This window comes from Oryza sativa, chromosome 5, assembly GCF_034140825.1.
Source record: "Oryza sativa Japonica Group chromosome 5, ASM3414082v1".
NCBI lineage: Eukaryota > Viridiplantae > Streptophyta > Magnoliopsida > Poales > Poaceae > Oryza > Oryza sativa.
Window position 1 is genome coordinate 4,484,420 of NC_089039.1, and position 7,582 is coordinate 4,492,001.

Consider the following 7,582-nt stretch of genomic DNA (forward strand, 5'->3'; position numbering starts at 1 on the left):
TGAAATCCATAGCCAAATTCCAAGGAATTCCAATCTTTTGCCAGCACAGTTGTGCTGCAGAACAGGAAAAGAAAAGGTGGTTCCTATTTTCAATGATTGCAGAGTTGCACAGTACACACTCAGGCCCATTTTGGAGGTTGAATTGTTTCTTTAGTAATAATTCCTTTGTATTTAGTTTGTTCATTAAGAGTAGCCACAGAAAGGCTTTCAGCTTCATCGTGCACTTGCTCTTCCAAAGTTGAACTAAAGGTCTGTCTACTTGCACTTGATGGATACTCATCTTTTGGAGTGGCTTTATTTAAATCTCTAAAGTCTATGCAAACTCTAATCTTACCACTCCCGTTCTTCTCCACCGGGACTATGCTAGCAACCCACTCCGCATAACGACATGGCCTAATAAACCCCGCCTTCAACAACCGAACAATCTCCTCTTTGACTTGGTCATATAGCAAAGGATTAAAACGACGAGGTGGTTGTTTGTAAGGCCTAAAACCCGGTTTAATTGGAAGCCAATGCTCAACAAGCTCACGGCTAAGACCCGGCATTTCATGATATTCCCATGCGAAGCAATCCACATACTCCTTAAGTAACTCAATTACTTTAACCTTATAATCGGCTCTCATGTTTTTGTTTACAAAAGTCAGCCTTGGCTTAGTTCCATCACCTATGTCAACTTCCTCCAACGGATCGGTCGATGTAAACCCTTGACCAAGTTTCTCTACTTCATCAAAATCTTCAATAGTTTCACCAATATCGTTCTTTGTAGACCGATATTCTTGCACCCTCTTTTGCAACCACTCTAAATTAGCTTCTTTACTCATTAAATAAATTGATATGGTCGAGCCATGCTAAACTAGCCGGCTTACAGAGATAGGTACAAATTTGCCATTGGAGATACTAATAAAATCATAGCTAGAAAGATCCATCCCGGATAAGCATTGAATATTCCCATGACGCCACTCAAAAGTAGCATTGGCCATTGCAACCTCGGCCGATGTATCCGCTTGAACAATTTCAACATCATCGCCGTCCCATTGAATTAAACATTGATGCAAGGCAGAAGGCACACAACAATTGGCATGGATCCAACAACGAGCCAAAATAATATTGTAGTTACCTTGTACATCAACAATGAAGAAAGCGGTTAGTAGCGTCTTGTTTCCCACGGTAAGCTCCATCGAAAAGATACCCTTCGCCTCCGTTGGTTCACCATTGAAGCCATTGAGAATCATGTTGGCCTTCTTTAACTCATCATCTCCACGCCCAAACTTCTTGAACAACAAGTATGGCATCAAATTCACGGCGGCACCTCCATCCACTAGGACCCTAGAGACCGGCTTCCCATCAATATGACCTTTGAGATAAAGAGGCTTCATATGACGGTTTGACTCATCGGGCTTCTCAAAAACCGCATCCTTAGGATCTAGTGAAAATTGAGCAACTTCGGCTTCATCCATAGCACAAAACTCCATAGGCAACATATATACCATGTTGACATCCATGTCTTCCTTTGGAGATGACTCATCTTTAGCAACCGATTGTTCTTCCTACTCCTCTACAACAACCGGTTCTTCAATGTCTATGGACTTACGCCTCCATATATACCTTTGTAGGTGGTGGTCGCAACTCATTGAATCTTCTGTCTCTTTTCTCTTCGGCCTCTCTCTCTCTCTAAATTCTTGAGCCTGAAGACGTTGCAACCTTCTCTTTTGAGTAGCCGTTAAATCCTTAGGCATCCACCTTGGTTTCGGCTCTGTTCCAGGAGGTAAATAATGCCCCCTGTTGAGTCTACTCGAAGACGATGAAGCCCCCGCACTACTCTTTGCAAACCTCCTATCAACCCGGCGCTGGAGCCCGGTCAAGCCGGACGTAGACCATCGGTCAGACCGGCCAGAAGCGCCGGTTAGACCGACATTGGGTCGGCGGTTGGCCCGGTCAGACCGGCCTTAGGGCTGCGATCAGACCGGCCGACTGTGATGAGCTGGTCCCGGCTTCGGATTTGTTGCTTGAAGACTCTCCAACTTCATCTCTAGAGGTTATTGGCACATCATGAGCCCCCACTTTGATAGTAATCACCTCCGAAGTCCTAGTCTTCACTTTATCGCGCTTTCCTTCCCTTTTCTCCTCATTGGCCCTGTTCTTAACATAAAACCGGCCATTATTTGGTGAAGAAAAACGCTCACGAGCTGGCCTGCTTGGTCCTCCCCATCCTTGGTTGAATTGCATTGGAGGCATATGATTGAACATTGGCGGTGTTGCCCCCCATGGCATGTAGTAAGGAAAAGGATAACCCGGCGGCGACATTGGGTAAGGCCCCCATGACATATCTTGAGGACGATGATATGTAGGTGATTCTGACCGTCTTGGTGAATGACCAAATCGCTCCCTAGGAGGTGATCTTGGTCTTTTTCCTTTATTGCGAGCCTTCTCACCACCCTGCTTCTCATACTTATCCAAAAGCATATCAAAGGTCACCTTAGTCTTCTTAGGAGCTTTAGAACTCGAAGCTTAACTCCTATTCTCCTTCCAAATACCAACCTCCGGATTCTTTGGCACCATCATCTTTGGCCTAGGCTCTCCAATGACCACTCCTTTCCCCTTAGTAGATTCGGCTTGCTCCGGCCGAATCAATACCTTATTGTCATCAAAATTAATTGTGTTCACCAGAAAAGGATCATGATCAAGCTTCATCTTGGAACCATCGGTAAACTTCAATCATCCTTCATCTATGGCCGACTGAACCTGTCGTCGAAACACATTGCAATCATTAATAGAATGAGAATGAGAATCATGTCATTTACAATAAGCTCGACGTTTCAATTCCTCTTGAGATGGTATGATATGGACTTTACGTAATCTAATTTTTTTTCTTGCAAAAGATAATCAAAGATCTTATCACATTTGGGCACATCAAAACTATACTTAACCTCACTTTGCCGATCTTTACGAGGAGTCGGCATTAAATTAGAACAAATAAAAGGTTTATTTTTGTTAGTCCATGACCACTCAGCAACATACATATCATGATCGCCCTCACCATCATTATCACTAGCCTCAGGGTAATCAATCAAATTGACATTAGGCTTTTTCTCATATGGTCTAACAAATTTCTTACTATCCTTAACCCGGCTTTCCTGAGCCAGAGCCTTCTGCATGAGTTGACTAACATCAAGAAATTGTTGACCATCTAATCTTTCTTTAATAGTTGCAATTAAACCATTAAAAGCAAGATCAGCTAAATCCCTATCAGTTATATTCAAGCTATAACATCGGTTTCTAACATCCCTAAATCTCTTAACATAATCTATGACAGATTCATTATACTTTTCCTTAACCGATGTTAAATCAGACAATCTAAGCTCAGTTTCACCAGTATAGAAATAATCATGAAATCTTTGTTCTAATTGAGCCCAAGTATGAATAGAATTTGCCGGTAAAGAAGTAAACCATGTAAAAGCAGTACCAAACAAAGATAAAGAAAACAAGCGCAATTTAAAAGTATCAGAACTACTAGCCTGTCCACATTGCGCTAAGAATTGGCCTACATGCTCCCATGTGGTCCTACTATCCTCACCACTAAATTTGATAAATTCGGGAACTCTATAACCACGAGTGTCGATGGGTGATCTCCTCCACCAGGAAACCGTGAGGCCCCCTTTTTTTGGTTCGGCCGGGGGCAACGGGTGAGATCCAAGGTTTTTGAGACAAAAGAGACACAAGGGATTTATACAGGTTCGGGCCGCTATCAAGCGTAATACCCTACTCCTGTGTGTAGAAATATGGATCAGTATTACAAGACTTCCCAAATTCCAGAGAGCTTTTCTCCCTGAGCTTGGGCTTCCTAAACTTCGTCCCCTTTTTTTGGTGGGCAAGGCCCTCCTTTTATATCTCAAGGGGTGTCACGTCCCAAAACGACTCTAAAATACATCCTATAAATTATGTCTAGAATAATTAAAATCCGTGTGAAAGCCTCCAACAATTAAAATGTGCAAAGTAAAAGTCAAATAAGGAAATGCATTTTTGTATATTTCCTAAAAGCCTAAAATGCGTAAATAAATTTTAGCGGAATTTTCAGAGCACAAATAATAATTAAGAAGAAATAAACAAAGTTGAAAAAGTTTTATAAAAAGAAAAACCCTAAAAGTCCCCCTTCCCTCCCTTGGGCCGGCCCGGCCCATCTCTCCTCCCCCCCTCTCTCTCTCTCCTCTCCCCGCGGCCCACTTGGCCTCTCCCCGCGCGCGCGCTGCTGACGGGCGGGCCCGCCCGCCACCCTCGCTGATGGGTGGGGCCCACCCGTCATCTCCTTCCTCCCGCCGCTCCCGCCGCCTCCCCCGTGCCCTAGCGCCGCCGCCGCCGCGAATCCCGCCGCCTCCCGCCGTCCCCGCGTGCAATAAAGTGGGGGGGAATCACTCCCCGTGATCCCCTCTCCCTTTCCCCCCAATTTTCCCTCTCTCTCTCTCTCGCGTTCAAACGGGCGGATTTGCCCCCGCAAATCTCGCCGGCGCCATTGATGGCGGCCGACCTCCCGCGCCGGTTTCCTTCCTCCCCGGCCGCTCTCTCCCCCTTCCAACCCTATTTAAACCCTCCCCGCACCTCCTCCGTCCGTTTCCGCCTCTCGCCGCCCTTCCTCCTCGCCGGATTCGAGCTCGCGACGTCGCTCTCTCTCTCCGCCGTCGCCGCCGAGCTTCGGTCCGCCGCCGTCGCCGCCCCGAACCGCCTCCCACCTCGGCGCCGCCTCCTTCGGCTTCGCCACATCCTCGCCGACCTCGTCCACCTCTCCATTTCGGTCGCCGACCACCGGAGCGCCGCCGTCCCTGTCGACTCGAGCCGCGCTGCCGCCTTCCTCCGCTCCGGCCGCCTTTTTCGTCGTCGCCGTCGACCTAGGGTGAGCCGTGGACCGCCGCCTCTTTTCCCCCTTCCCTTCCCCTCTCTCGGCTGCCGCTCCGCCGTGCCTATGGCTGCCGCCGGCGACCATAGGGGCGCGGGCGCCGCCTCCCGCCGGCCGCGCCGAGTGGCCACCTTTGGGCGCGCCGAGTTGCCACCGCGTGGGGCCCGGCTGTCAGCCGCCCGCGCCCTCGGGTGCGGCTGACGCGTGGGGCCCACGACGCCGGCCGGTGCGAGCCCGGGTGCGCCGGTCCACCGTGGACCGTGAGGCTGCCGCGTGGGCCCCACTCCCGTGGACCCGGTCCGTGCACCCCCTCCCCTCGGCTGACTCAATAAACCCTCTTTAAATTAAATTTTAAATGAAGAAATTCGCAAATATTCATTTAAAGAGCATATAAACTTCAAATGGCCATAACTTGGTCATTTGAACTCGGAATTGGACCATTCAAGTCTCTAATTTTTCCTTAAGAAGTCAAGAACCCATTTTTATGCTTTATTCCTGCTTGTTATATGGAGTTTATTAGAGTAGAAGCCCTTTTATTTTCCATTGGTCGTGTAGACGCTGCAGCTTCGGAAGTTCCACTCTTCGTGGAGGTTGAAGCCGACGTTTGGGAAAGCGAGCAAGGCAAGTCACATCATCCTTGAACATATTGAATCCCAGTTTATAAAATTATTTTGATTTAAATTATTGCATTATCGCTTTATTTAAATTCCCGCGTTATCACTGTTTTATCTAGCCATGCCTATTTACCTTTGTTATGACCTTATTATTGTTATTGTTATTATTTCCTTGTTCACCCTAGAATAAACAAAACCCCAACTAGTGGACACTCTACTCATGGTACCACTAGTATTATCTCTCAAAGATGTATATTTTCTTTTTGGATCCTCACCAAGGCAAAGTGTGCCAGAATTTATCCATATTCTAAGGCTGATATGTGGAGTTTGGTAAGGATAAATTGTGACATAATTGCATAAGATATATTGCAAAGCCAAAAATACAGACTCAAGAAGATCATCAGTCATACTCCTAGATCAAGGGTCTTTATTTGTGGTAGAAAATGGAAAAAATGAAATATTTTGTGGAATGGTGGAATAAAGAAATGATTATCTCTTTTTCCTATATTTTCTCTCCATTTTGTTTTCTTGGCATGAATATGGAAGGGGCATGGCTATACGCATTTTGATTTTCATCATGCTCAATATTTTGAGAGCAAGCTTTATCCCCCCTTTTTTTTATAGCCATGCCTTTCCCTCCTTTTCTCATTTTCTCTTTCCCAAGAACTTGTCTAGGAGAAGAAAGCATAGTCCAATGTAGGAGTTTATTTAAATAGGAAATTTTTGTGGAAAGCCAACTTCTAGTGTAGAAGTTTGGCTTAATTATACATGTGAAAATGGAAATGGAAATGACCCCTTGATCATGGTAATATGAAAGATATCTAACACGAGTCACATAAATTTGACAAAGCTCAATATAATGTCAAGCAGTCGTATGCATAAGATCTATGAAAGATATATTTGCATATGGCCTTGGTAGGTATAAAATGAAGTCAATTGGAGGTATTTGAAAACAAATTCCCAAGAGTCATAACAAGAGTTGCAAGAATTCATTTCATCTTTAATCATCTCACATAAAGCAATTACTTAGATGCATAAGGTTCCCAAAACATGGATGGTTGTTCACAAGCACAAGTTCAGCTGAGAATAATGAATATACAAGATCAACCATATGAAGAATTTCATTAGTTGGAAATTTTATCTTTTACTTATGCTTGAACCAATTGTTTTCTGGATTTTCAGCTCTAGTATTATACAATGGTGGAGATATACAGTTAATGGACGTGCTTACAGCTTACCTGTGAAAATTGAGAGGGATTGGGGCCAACACTGGTTCGTCCCCGAGTAAAGGTCAGTGTAGAATGAATTTCTTCAAGATATGTATCAAGCATATGAATCATTCACAACCATACCACTCTGGTGCCCATTCCCTCTGCAACTTTCTGCAGAGTTCAGTGCTTCCAGGTGTTCAGAAATTTCATCAATTTTCAGAGTATGTGCATGTCAGAATCTGGGATATCTCCCCCACACTTATTCAAAACCTAAACTTTATTAAACATAAAACAAAACAAACTTTGGCAAACATTGGGGTTAACACCAATGAGCCACATTATTCATAGCAAGTGCTTACATGATTGGAAAAATAAAAACCAAGCACCTACTACTTTTTTCATGGGAGAGGAGACATCTAATTAGTATAATATTTATTCTCCTTTCCCATTTCTACAAATGCACGCTTGATTTTAGCGCACAAACCGCGACTAAGGGTATCAACATTATTCCTAAGTTTAGCAAGTTCTACCCCTAGTTCCGCGTTGCGATCCCTAAGCTCTATGTTCTCCTTGCGGAGTTTCTTTACTTGAACGGCGAGCTTATGGACCGAGGGCTCCGACGACTTTACTTCATCATCTTGGTATTGGCCGGCCGCCCTTACAATTGGAGGGGGCGTCAAGTGACGCTTCACCTTCATAGGTGGAGGGTTACGGGATTCCGCTGCCCCCTCCTTCTCCGATGCCGTCAAAGGTCGGAGCAAACCCTTGCCATACCCACTGTCACGCCCGGAATTTCTATCCAAAATTCCAAACGCTTACATGTGTGTTAAATCCTCATCCAAGAATCAGCCGAGGCACACAATAACGAA